We start from the raw sequence: 14,384 nt of genomic DNA, 5'->3' as shown, positions 1-14,384 counted from the left end.
CTTTTGGGCCAGACCTATCCTTCTCCATAGCTATCTTAAAACTAATGGAATTATGATCACTGGTCCCAAAGTGATCCCTCACTAACACTTCTGTCACCTGCCCTTCCTTATTTCCCAAGAGGAGGTCAAGTTTTGCCCCCTCTCTCGTCGGGCCATCCACATACTGAATGAGAAATTCCTCCTGAATACACTCAACAAATTTCTCTCCATCCAAGCCCCTAATGCTATGGCTGTCCCAGTCAATGTTGGGAAAGTTAAAGTCCCCTACTATTACCACCCTATTTTTCTTGCAGCTGTCTGTAGGAAATACAGAGGAAATACTTTCTATCTACCCTATCAAATCCTTTAATCATCTTAAACACTTCAATTCAATCGCCCCTTAATCTTCTAAACTCAAAGAAATACAAGCCTAGTTTGTGCAACCTAGCCTCATAATTTAACCCTTTTATCCCTGGTATCATTATGGTCAATCTCCGCTGCATCCACCCCCCCCCCCACCAAGGTCAATATTTCCTTCCTGAGGTGCAGTCACTCAATTTGAATTTAGTCTTCCCATTATAGAGGAGATTTCACCATGAGCAGTGCATACAGCATACAGTCAGACCTGGTTTCTCTGACATTCATTGAACTGAATGTCTGGGAATCTGAACATTTTTTCCCCAAAAACCAACAGTCCCCGTTATAAATGTGCTGGATAATCCAAAAGCATTGCACTGTAAGTCCAAACTAAACCAACCTGGTACCATCCAGCAACTCCTGGCTGTTTTATGCTCATTAGGCCAATATGCTGTCACTTAATGTGACCGCTTTTCACTATAGTACCTTGCACGTTGTTGTTGTTGTTGTTGTTGTTGTTGTTGGACTACCTCCTGAGGGGAATATTCTGCACATTAACCTCACAATACATGATTTACTGTAATACTTCAGTATGGTACTGAGGGAGTGCTGCATTGCCAGAGGTGCTACTCAGGAGGAGACATTAAACCGAGGCCCTGTCTGCCTGTTCAGGTTGATGTAAAAGATTGCCTTTTCAAAGGAGAACAGGGGAATTGTGCTGGCCAACATTTATTCCTCAGTCAACACCACAAAAACAGATTACCTGGTTATTTATTCTCAGTTGTTTGTGGGACTTTTCTGTGTGCAAATTGGTTGTCACGTTTCCTACATAGTAACAGTGACTACACTTCAAAACATTATTAGCTGTGTAGCACTTTGGGACAGAGGATGTGAATGGCGCTATAAAAATGTAAGTTCTTCCTGTGATAAGGCACATTGTTGAGACAGAGTAGAGGGAACTAACTTGCATCTAACTTGTGCTGTAGCTGACCTGGAATCCTTGTTGAGGGAGTGCAATGGGAGTTTTACTCTGCTGTACCTGACCTGATACTGACACTGGGTGACAAAAATAGAAAACCTATTCATTTCCCAGCACATCATCTAGGCTGATACTTCAGTACCTTACTGAGGGAATGCTGCCTTGCCCGGAGGGACTAACCTTTTGGAGGCCCTTGTCTGCCTTCTCCAGTGGACATTAAAGATCCAAGCCAGTTTCTGAAGAAGAGCTGGCAGTTCTCCTGGTATCCTGGCCAACATTCTTCCCTCAACCAACACCATCAAAAAAGATTAGTTGATCATTCATGTCATTGCTATTTGTGGGAACTTGCTGTGGGTAAATTGGCTGCTGTGTTTGCCTACACGACAATAATGACACCTACAATCACTGGGCATGAGTCAAACTTCACTTCTCTATTTACAGATGAAATTTGTTTTCTCAAGCAGTGCATGTCATATCTGAGGCAAATATTTTCTTTGAAAACTGAATTCTGAGTAGATAAAGACCATTAAATACTAATTATGTACAACACAATGTTGTTTAACAGCTTTGCATCAAACTCGAATGTGCTTGAAGCCGGTTGCTGCTATGGTGCTCTCTGGTCATTGGTGGATGGATCACGGGTTCATGTTTACAACTCCCCACGGGATTGGGGAAAGGGGGGGGGGGATTGCCAATCCCGTATGTTCCATGGAGGGGGGAGACATGGAAGAGGAGAAATGCACTGTTCCACGGGGAGAGAGGGGGAATTCATAGGAACATAGGAACAGGAGGAGGCCATTCAGCCCCTCGAGCCTGTTCCGCCATTCAATTAGATCATGGCTGATCTGTATCTTAACTCCATCTACCCGCCTTAGTTCTGTAACCCTTAATACCCTTGCCTAAAAAAAACCTATCAGTCTCAGTTTTGACATTTTCAATTGACCCCCAGCCTCAACAGCTTTTTGAGGGAGAGTTTTCCAGATTTCCACTCCCCTTTGTGTGAAGGTTCATTGGGTATGTCATCCTGGGTTATTTTCACATGTCTCACTGTGTATATAAATTGACAGAGGGCTGGTGGTGGGGAAGAACAGCGCTGTGGAAAGACATGGAGATGGTAAAATCCCTTAAAAATTGGTAAGGGAAGTAAGAAAGGATGGTTTAGTTTTGAGCAGGTGAGCATGAAGAGCAAGTACTTTCTGAGCAGTTTTTAACCTTTTCATTTAGTGCATTACTCAACTGATTGAGAGGCATTTACTGATCAAAAACAATGGATCCTGATCGTTCAGGCACCACTCGATCAGTTAAACCGTGACCGTGCAACAATTCAATCGCAGCTCGTCCGGAACAACAATGGAAGCTTAGCTGGTTTATACTTGGCAAGATTTCATCAACCCTCAGCTCATTCAAAGTGCGTGTTTGTGTGTGAGAGGCAAGCGAGGAGCTTGTAATGCTTGATGTGTAGAACAGGAGGAATCTTTTGAGACATCGACTGCTCCAGTTTGCAAAGTGTTGAGGTGCACAACAACAGCACCAACGGTGTCTCTGAGTCCTTCGAAGTGACGGCACCGCGTTTGAAGTTAGGTCTTTGTGTTTCTGTCATATTCATTTTCCCTGCTGGATTGAGCACCGGGAGCAGATGGGGCTCTGGGCTGGAAGTGGTTACTTCAAAACCCCTCCACCTCAAAACGCATATTTTTTAGCACAAGAAAACCATCTTTTGATTCGATATTGTGCTTTACTTTGGAGAGAGACGGGATTGAGGGTCATATTGAGAATGTATATGTTAAGGCGGTCTGTGAAAAAGAGATGGGCAATGTTGGGCCTAATAGCTTTTCCTGTTCCTATGTAATAATATCGCACTTCATTAAGTGCCAATATTTCATATCAGTATGAGCACATCTTCTCCCTCTGCCCCTATAGAGTCACCTCTGGAGTCCCTCAAGGATCTATCCCTGACTGCCTCCTCTTCCTCACCCACACCACTTATACCTCTCCACCACTTTTATTGAACTCGCGGTGCTGACTGCTTGTTTGACATCAAGTGAAGGATGAATCAAAATTTCCTACAGCTGAACATCGGGAAGATCAAAGTCAGCGTTTTTGGCCTCTAATGCCGGCCTTTTGTGGACCCAGCCCTCACTTTGTCCCATCATTGATGGCAGAGCCTTCAGTTACGCTGCTGTCAGCAACTCCTTCCTTAAAGCCTTCTGCCTCTGCCACCTTTAAAATCCTTCCCAAAACCTATCTTTTTGAGGGAGCTTGTGGTTGCCTCTCCTAACTCTCACACCGTAGCTCAGCCTTGGTTCCTTTATTCATTTGTTCTGCCCACCCTGAAATCACCTTGGGGCATTTTCTACCTTTGAAGGCACTATTTCTTTTTCTGATTAGGGTTAGGGTTAGGGTTCTCATGTGAAGCGCCTTGAGATATTTCTTATATTAAAGGTGCTATATGAATGTAAGTTATTTTTGTACAACTGCAAGTTGTTGTTGTAAAAATGCAAGTTGTTGTGTGTACATAGAATGTACGGCACAAAAGCAGGCCATTCGGCCGAACAGGTCTATGCCGGTATTTATGCTCTACACGAGCTTCCTTCCTCCCTACTTCATCTCACCCTTTCAGCAAATCCTTCTATTCTTTTCTCCCTCATGTGTTTATTCAGCTTCCCATTAAATGTATCTATGCTATTCGCCTCAACTACTCCTTGTGGTAGTGAGTTCCACATTCTAACCACTCTCTGGGTAAAGAAGTTTCTCCTGAATTCCCTATTGGATTTATTAGTGACTATCTTATATTAATGGCTCCTAGTTCTGGTCTCCCCACAAGTAGAAACATCTTCTCTATGTCTACCCTATCAAACCCTTTCATAATCTTAAAGACCTCTATCAGGTCACCCCTCAGTCTTCTCTTTTCTAGAGAAAAAAGCCCCAGTTTGCTCAATCTTCTCTGATAGGTATAACCTCTCAGTTCTGGTATCATCCTAATAAATCTTTTGTGGACCTTCTCCAGTGCCTCTATATCCTTTTTATAATATGGAGGCCATAACTGTGCACAGTCCTCCAAGTGTGGTCTAACCAAGGTTCTATACAAGTTTAACATAACTTCTCTGCTTTTCAATTCTATCCCTCTAGAAATGAACCTCAGTGCTTGGTTTACTTTTTTATGGCCTTATTAACCTGCGTCACTGCTTTTAGTGATTTGTGTATCTGTACCCCCAGATCCCTCTGCTCCTCTGCCCCATTTAGACTCTTATTACCCGAGCAGTATGCGGCCCCCTTATTCTTCCTGCCAAAAAGGTAATACCTCACACTTAATTTAGAAACGTTTCCTTAACAACCCGCATCAGACAACATATCAATTAACAATCTGTTTCGGGTAGGCTTCTGCCATCTGCACAGCTGCACACTGAGGTGGAGTGAAGATGATGCTGACAGAGGTTGAATGGGAACTTTCTGACATATTGGTTTAAACCTCAACAAAGTTCTTGCTTCTCATTCAATTTTTCGATTTCAAAAATGAAACAAGGTCAAACAAAATATGATCTTTATTCAGCTTTCTCCTGATTGGGAAATAGACTTGTGTGTCACAATATTTATCTAATTACCGAGCAAATGGAACAGCCTCTTAAACTTTATGTAATGAGACACCAGGCAGCTCGCGGTGAGTGATTTATTCCTGGGCTGTGATAAATCTGTTCCAGTTGCTTTTCACAATCAGATAGGTGCTGCCGAAAAATCTAATTGTAACTAGGGGAAGCGGTGAGAAATAATTTGACAGTCGAGCTTCGCAGCCTGACAGCGCCGAGCTCCCGTTGGAGCAGTGTCATCGGAGCGGAGTCAGGCTGAAGGTAATTAGATGAAGGAGAGGAGCTGGTAATCACTCGCTGATTGTCTCTGCAGGCAGGAGATGCAGAACTCGGAGCCGAGCCACTCCTCGGGGAGCTCAGGGTTATACGAACCACAAGCATGACAGCAGCTTTCTATTTTCGGGAAACAATATTAGTGACAGAGGAGAAGAAGGGATCTTTATCCAAACACAGGCAGAGTGCAGCTTTATAAATTATCTGCAACCTGCCTGAATATTAGTAATAAAAAGAAAGAAAATGCTTTCATTTTATATAACGCCTTTCACGACTTCAGGGTGTCCCAAAACGCTTTACAGCCAATGAAGTATTTTTGAAATGTTGTCACTGTTGTAATGTAGGGACAACAATTTGGCGCCTTTAACGTAGTTTCAAGGGGCATCTCAACTCAGCTACATAGGGGAGGCAAGACTGGGAGCAGGAATTGGAGTCACTCAAGCTGCCCCACTCTCGTACATATCTTGGTTACAATGATATAATGGTCTTTACCTACATGGAATTCAGTTATCAATTCAAAGAAAATATTTGCCTCAGATATGACTTGCACTGCTTGAGAAAACAAACCTCATACTGTAAATACAGAAGTGAAGTTTGACTTGTGTCCAGTGATTGTAGGTGTGAACCAGTTACCTACACACCCGGATTGGAAGTCGGCAGCTTCTGGAGTCCAAATCCCAGAGTGGGGGCTTCGGTTTAACATCTCATCAGAGAAACGGCACCTCTGACAGTGCAGCACTCCTTCGGTACTGCACTGGGAGTGTCAGCATACATTATGTGGAGTGGGGTTTGAACACACAACTTTCTGACTCAATGCCAACACCTGTAAACATGTGTATAAAGGTGGCTACAATTACCTGGGCACTGCTCTGTGCCAATGAACTACAGTATATCTGAATTTGCTTCCAGGTGCAGCAGACCTGGGGACTGCTTTTCCTTGATTTTAAAATTCTCATCCTTGTTTTCAAATCTCTCCAGGGCCTCGTCCCTCCCTATCTCTGTAACCTCCTCCAGCCCTACAACCCTTCAAGATCTCTGCGCTCCTCCAATTCTGGCCTCTTGCGCAGAGATCATCGCATTAGAGGCCGTGCCTTCAGCTGCCTAGGCCGTTAGCTCTGGAATTCCCTCCCTAAACCTCTCCACCTCTACTCCTTAAGACCTACCTCTTTGACTAATCTTTTGGTCACCTGTCCTAATATCTCCTTTATGTGGCTCACCCTCCATGCAGCCAGAATAAGATGCTCGGGGTGTACTGCTGCCTCTTTAATTAAAAATTAAATCAGGCAAACTTCCAAATTCATGCAGGTGATGCTCTCGGAGCTGTAAAAGCAGCAGTGAATTGGTTAAAATCCATCTTATCTCCTCAGTCAGTGTGACATTTCCGGGATTGAAAAGCTTGCATTGATTACCAATGTTACAAATATCTCTTTCCGCAGATGGACTCCTAATCAATAAGAGTCTATTTGGCTGAGATGAGTTTCTACTCACTATAACACATGAGATTACAACATCATCACACTATGAATGATTAGCTCTGATTCAGTAGATCTGTCAGATTAGCGGCTATTTCTATCCATACCAGGGTGAGCCAGCACTACATAGAAAAGTAAAACAAAGACAGTCCCTCACTGTTCCAGTCACACTTGCTTCTCAGAAATGTTCAAAAGATTTTACTGCTAAAACATAACTTTAAAGAGCCCTTGATTCTCCCCCGCTCCCATGCAATGGCTTAAATCTTTATTAATATCTTAGAGGACGCACATTGGAATTCTGAACACATCCAGAAGGATGTGCAACTGACAGGAGTACAGAGTCAATCAGGAAAACCTTCTTCACGATTGAGATACCCTGGGTATTGTAGTTCTCCAGCGTGTGTTCCCTTTTGCGTGAGGTGAGTGCGTGTTATTCAGCATAACTTCCAGAGCGTGCCTGACAAGTTATCTCATTGGGACACAATTGTGCTGCTCGAACCCCGTCGAAAGTCAAGGATGCGACTTTGCCGATCTTCTGGGCCTCAGTTGGTTGAAAAAAAGACAGCCTCCCAATCCTGATTTTAGTTAATTACATAGAAATTACAGCACAGAAACAGGCCATTCGGCCCAACTGGTCTATGCCGGTGTTTATGCTCCACACGAGCCTCCTCCCACCCTACTTCATCTCACCCTATCAGCATATCCTTCTATTCCTTTCTCCCTCATGTGTTTATCCAGCTTCCCCTTAAATGCATCTATACTATTCGCCTCAACTACTCCTTGTGGGAGCGAGTTCCACATTCTAACCACTCTCTGGATAAAGAAGTTTCTCCTGAATTCCCTATTGGATTTATTGGTGACTATCTTATATTTATGGCCCCTAGTTTTGGACTCCCCCACAAGTGGAAACATCTTCTCTACGTCTACCCTATCAAACCCTTTCATAATCTTAAAGACCTCTATCAGGTCACCTTTCAATCTTCTCTTTTCTAGAGAAAAGAGCCCCAGTTCCTGTTCAGTCTTTCCTGATAAGGATATCCTCTCAGTTCTGGTATCATCATTGTAAATCTTTTTTGCACCTTCTCCAGTGCCTCTATATCCTTTTTATAATATGGAGATCAGAACTGTGCACAGTCCTCCGAGTGTGGTCTAATCTATACAAGTTTAACATAACTTCTCTACTTTTCAATTCTATCCCTTTCGAAATAGAATCAGACAATTTTTTTAAAAACGAGTCCCAACTCCAAAACGGACGGTTGGGTGGCAGAAGTCAGAAAGAAGGACACAGGTGTGTGAAGTGATTGTTTTAAGAAGGAAAAAAGGAAAAGTATGGGAATGAGACGAGATAGAATATGGCAATTAGTTAGCATATGGCACTGTGATAGAATATGGTAATTAGTTGGGATATGGTAATTAGTTTGAATATTGAGCTAGAATATGATAATTAGATAGAATAGATTAGTTACAAGAACATTTTTAAAAAGTTAAAATAAAAATAGTGAATGGGAAGAGCGAAGGTAAGGCCAACAAATGTAGAGTGTTTGGATTTTAATCAATCTTGTAATTAAGCGTTTATTTTTGTATTATATGATAATGTATAATTCTGGAAATATGAGCAGATTATTAACGTTGATTCAGTGCTGCTTTCAGAGCTGCTGAATGTGAGCAGAATATTTTTTTTTAAAATCGAGATTGCAAATCCTCTGGCAATCTAAAGAGTAAAATAAAATCAGCATTTGAAGTATTGTCATTTTGTTTTATTACTGGGTGTGGAAAACATAGGGACAGGAGTAGGCCATTCAGCCCCCTCAGGCCTGTTCCAACATTCAATAAGCTGATCTGTATCTTAACTCCATCTACCTGCCTTAGTTCCACGACACTTAATACCCTCGCCTAACAAAAATCTATCAATCTCAGTTTTGAAATTTCAATTGGCTCCCAGCTTTCTGAGGGAGACGGTTCCAGATTTCCACGACCTTCTGTGTGAAGAAGTAATTCCTGACATCCCTGAACCCCCGAGCTCTAATTTTAAGGTTATGCCCCCTTGTTCTGGACTCTCCCTCCAGAGGAAATAGTTTCTCTCTATCTACCCTAACAGCTGCTTTAAAAGACACTTTAACACTCCCCGATATGTAGTGCGAGCTGACACCAGACACTTATACAGGAGATTTGTCTCAGTTACTATGGAGAGCCGAACTGCCTCTTTCATTTATTCTCTAGTTGGTGAGAGTGATTGTAAAATTTAAGTTGTGTTCTATGAAGACTGCAGTCGCATTAAGTGTTGCTGTTTATAGTGCCCATATTTCCCAGAGATAGAGCAGTTGGTTTAAAGTAATACTTGTGAATTTTACAACCACTCCTGTGTTACATCAGTTAGCTGGGAGACAGTGTAATAGGTGGAGCTAAACAATACAAATCACCTCACTTAAACCCAGAGGCACTGAGCTTCTGACTGCAGCAGCTGGAGGAGGGCAGCTGAAGGAAAGTCTGTCTGTTAACAGAATTCGACTTTCAAGGGCAGATTTTATGAATCCACAGCATTGCCCACTGAGGGGAGCCTGGGTACAGTGAAACCCCCTCACCCCAGACAGAGTGAAGGGGGCCTGGGTACAGCGACCCCCCCCAACCCAGACAGAGTGAAGGGGGCCTGGACATAGTGACCCCTCCACCCCAGACAGAGTGAAGGGAGCCTGGGTACAATGACCCCTCCGCAGACAGAGTGAAGGGGGCCTGGACATAGTGACCGCCCCCCCCCCCCAGACAGAGTGAAGGGGGCTTGGGTACAATGACCCCTCCGCAGACAGAGTGAAGGGGGCCTGGACATAGTGACCGCCCCCCCCAGACAGAGTGAAGGGGGCCTGGGTACAATGACCCCTCCGCAGACAGAGTGAAGGGGGCCTGGACATAGTGACCGCCCCCCCCCCCAGACAGAGTGAAGGGGGCTTGGGTACAATGACCCCTCCCCAGACAGAGTGAAGGGGGCCTGGGTACAATGAAACCCCCCAACCCAGACAGAGTGAAGGGGGCCTGGGTACAATGAAACCCCCCAACCCAGACAGAGTGAAGGGGGCCTGGGTACAGTGATCCCCCCAGACAGAGTGAAGGGGGCCTGGGTACAGTGAAACCCCCCCAACCCAGACAGAGTGAAGGGGGCCTGGGTACAGTGAAACCCCCCAACCCAGACAGAGTGAAGGGGGCCTGGGTACAGTGAAACCCCCCCAGACAGAGTGAAAGGGGCCTGGGTACAGTGACCCCACCCCCAGACAGAGTGAAGGGGGCCTGGGCACAGTGGCCCCCCCCCCAGACAGAGTGAAGGGGGTCCAGGTACAGTGACCCCTCCCCAGACAGAGTGAAGGGGGCCTGGACATAGTGACCCCTCCACCCCAGACAGAGTGAAGGGGGCCTGGACATAGTGACCCCTGCCCCCCCAGACAGATTGAAGGGGGCCTGGGTACCAGTGAAACCCCCCCACCCCAGACAGAGTGAAGGGAGCCTGGGCTGTTGTTGTTATTGGGCTGTTGTTGTTATTGGACTGTTGTTGTTATTGGGCTGTTGCTGTTATTGGGCTGTTGTTGTTATTGCACTGTTGTTGTTATTGGGCTGATGTTGTTATTGGGCTGTTGTTGTTATTGGGCTGATGTTGTTATTGGACTGATGTTGTTATTGGGCTGTTGTTGTTAATGGACTGTTGTTGTTATTGGGCTGTTGCTGTTATTGGGCTGTTGTTGTTATTGGACTGTTGTTGTTATTGGGCTGTTGTTGTTAATGGGCTGTTGTTATTGGGCTGTTGTTGTTATTGCACTGTTGTTGTTATTGGGCTGTTGTTGTTATTGGGCTGTTGTACACTCTGAGTCCTTTTCCAGCTGTACTGGGCGGCTCCAGCTTTCACAGGTACGACTGCACTGTACAAAAATTGATGGGCCCCGAAAATGCACTGGCCTCTGACGCTCACACTGTATCTCCAGTGGAATGACACTGAAGGATCCGGAAACAGACCGGGACCCAGACATACTGGCAGATGGTGCGGGGACGGGGTGGGGGGGGGGGGGGGAGGTGGGTTGGATGGGACAGGGGCGTTGTGTGGGCTGAAAGCTCCATCCGTCCCCCACTAAGGATGGTGAGGGGGGCGGGGCCCTGGGAATTCTCATGGTTCTGGCCTTGGTGGGACCCAGTGTTTTTTAATAAAAATTATTCATTCTCAGGATGTGGGCGTCGCTGGCGAGGCCGGCATTTATTGCCCATCCCTAGTTGCCCTTGAGACGGTGGTGGTGAGCCGCCTTCTTGAACCGCTGCAGCACAACTGAGTGGCTTGCCAGGCCATTTCAGAGGGCAATTAAGAATCAACATATTGCTGTGGGTCTGGAGTCACATATAGGCCCAGACCAGGTCAGGACATTAGTGAACCAGATGGTTTTAAACAACAATCCAGTAGTTTCATGGTCACCATTACTGATACTAGCTTTTTATTCCAGAATTTTAAAAAAATTAATTAACTGGATTTAAATTCCCCAGCTACTGCAAATGTGATTTGAACTTATATCACCCAATTATTAGTCTAGGCCTCTGGATTACTAGTCCAGTAACATAACCACTGTGCTACCGCACCCAGTTTGAATGTGAAGACCAGCACGCCTGGTGAGATGAAACATTGGTGGACTCCTGATGATGCGAGTGGGCTCCCTGAAGCAAGGTCAATGCTTTTTCTTTATTAAAATTTTTATGAATTCTAATTTTATTAGCTGTCAGCCTGTGGCTCAGTGGGTAACACTCTCGTCTCTGAGTCAGAAGGTTGTGGGTTCGAAGTCCCACCACAGATACTTGAGTACATAACCCAGGCCGACACTCCCAGTGTCGACACTGAGGGAGTGTTGCACTGTCGGAGGTGCCGTCTTTCAGATGAGACGTTAAACCGAGGGCCCTCTCAGGTGGGAGTAAGAGATCCCACTGTCACTATTCGAAGAAGAGCAGGGGAGTTCTCCCCGGTGTCCTGGCCAACATTTATCTCTCAACCAACATCACTAAAACAGATTATCTGGTCACTATCACATTGCTGATTGTGGGATCTTGCTGTGCGCAAATTGACTGCCGTATTTTCTACATTACAACAGTGACTACACTTCAAAAGTACTTCATTGGCTGTGAAGCACTTTGGGATGTCCTGAGGTCATGAAAGGCGCTATATAAATGCAAGTCTTTTACTCACGGTGAAGGAAGCTGGGAATTCTAACGCTCGTAGATTCACTGCTGGTGTCTCGTGTTCGGTGCCGTGGGGTGATGTCGAGGTGACAGTTGGTAGCAAAGTGCAGCTTTCTGTTCATTAACCTGACAACGAAACTCTGTCAGAACCTAAGACGGCCACTGGCACACTGATCCTGCAAGAATAAAACCAATTTGGATCAACTCTCTGCAAGGAAATTCTCTGGAAGAGGAGGATCTGGCCTTGGAGTAAACTGTGTGTGTTAGTGAATCTTTTGGAAGAGTGGTTACAATGTGAAGATCTATACCAAGACAAGTCAGTGTTCTGTGTAAACACTGACTTCTGTGTGGTTAATTAACATATTGATTCCTCTTCAAATGAGATGATGTGAGGCTGAGACTCTACATTCGGAGGGGATACTTGCTATGCTTGTGTCTTTTAAGTAGATGCACCACAGATAAGCAGATTTATTATTGTCACCTCTTCCTAGTGTTTCTGTGACTATTATAATTATTTTTCTGCTGTCAGAAATTCACAAACTGCAAAAAACAGCTTAAAACATCGAGGTTTCCAGCACAGAATGAACCTGTTTGGCCTTTGTGGCTGGTCCAGCTTTTTGCTAGAGCAATCCAAAATTAATCCCACTGCCCTGTCTCCCACACCCCCCAACACCCATCAACATCCCTTCGCCTGCTTCAAGTATTTATCCACTTTTTCCTTAAAAGATGCAATGGTCTCTGTCTCAACCGTTCCCTGTGGCAAAACATTCCTTGCTCCAACAACCCTCTGTACAAAGGAATTTTCACAAATCTCTTTCCTCACTCTCTCAGTGACACTTTTAAATTGATGACCCCTCGTCACTGACCCCCTGACCAGAGGAAGTGGGCTTCCCCTATTTATTTTTTGTTATTCATTCTCTGGATGTGGGCTTTGCTGACAAGCTGGCATTTAGTGCCCAATCCCAGTTGCCCTGGGATATAACTGAGTAGCTTGCTAGGCAAGTTCAGAGGGCAGTTAAGACTCAACCACGTCGGTGAGGGACTGGAGTCACATATAGGCCCAGACCGGGTAAGGACGGCAGGTTTCCTTCCCCAAAGGACTTTAGTGAACCAGTTGGATTTTTACGACAATCCGACTGCTTCACAGTCACTTTTACTGATTCCAGTTTTTTTATTTCTGGATTTTTAAAATTGAATTCAAATTCTTCACCCTGTCAAAATCCGTCATAGTTTTAAATGCTTCGATTAAATCTCCTCTTAGCCTTCTCTACACTAGTGCAAACAGTCCCAATATCTCAAGTCTCTCGTCCTCCTCGGTATCACCACACTGAAAACTCTCTTTGGTTTTAATGACCTTTCTATAATGAGGTGCCCAAAACTGCACACCGTACTTTAACCACTGCAATGTACAAATTCATCAATACCTCTTTACTCTACATCTCTATTTATAAAACCCAAAATGCTATTGGACTTTATTTTATAGCTTTATTTATCTGTACACGCACTTACAGGGAATGATTCAAACATCTTAGTACGTGTTTCAAATGTGTTAGTATGTGTTTCAAACATGTTAGTATGTTTTAAACATGTTTATGTGTTATTTAAACATGTTAGTATGTGATTTAAATGTGTTGGTATGCATTTTAAGTATCTTAGTATGCATTTTAAGCACGTTAGTTTGCGTTTTAAGTGTGTTAGCACATGTTTTAAACATGTTGGTACATGTTTTAAAATGTGTTAATATGTGTTCATATGCATTTAAACATGTTAGGTGTTTAAACATGTTAGTAGGTGTTTAAAACATGTTAGTATGTGTTTTAAACATGTTAGTTTGTGTTTTAAACATGTTAATATGTGATTTAAGGATGTTAGTATGTGTTTTAAACATACATACTGTAAGAGTTTTGATTTGAAACATCATCATAAACAAAGAAGTCCACAGTATGATTAAGCCAAATGACTGTAAATAATCCGTTTAATGCTATTTGTGAAATATCATTCGACGACGGGAGAACTGTAAGTTATTTGCCACGATGAGGAAGGTCACAGCCCATATTGTCCGTATTTAATGTGTTTTGGAAGCTGGCAATGGAACAAATGTAATGACACGTCCTGTCCTGGAAATGAGGCAATTTTTAGAAAATGCAAAGACTCATTATCTCTCTCAAGTCAAGGGATTAAATCAATTTATCACCTCTACGTTGGTGTATTAAGCGATGACACTCAGCACAGTCTGCTATTGGACTGTACCCATCAATTTCACACAATAGCTGTCTGTACCGATCTGTGACCTTGATTGTGGAGAACACTCTATTAACAAATCAAATAATGATTTTTTTTAAACACCCGTTTTGCTACATGTTGAAGGGTCCTCCAATTCCTTTTGTCACTGCTTGTCTCCTCAAATACTACCGACATTACAACACAATTAATCATTGATGCCAGCCTTGCATCTGTACTAGGGCCTGACATGAGCTTGTGGGATCTAGGCTGCTATTCTACTGCCTTAATGACAACAGTGACTCCAATACCAACAAAAACAAG

The sequence above is a fragment of the Heptranchias perlo genome, chromosome 19, assembly GCF_035084215.1.
Source record: "Heptranchias perlo isolate sHepPer1 chromosome 19, sHepPer1.hap1, whole genome shotgun sequence".
Classification (NCBI taxonomy): Eukaryota; Metazoa; Chordata; class Chondrichthyes; order Hexanchiformes; family Hexanchidae; genus Heptranchias; species Heptranchias perlo.
Note: the sequence above shows the minus strand (reverse complement) of the source record.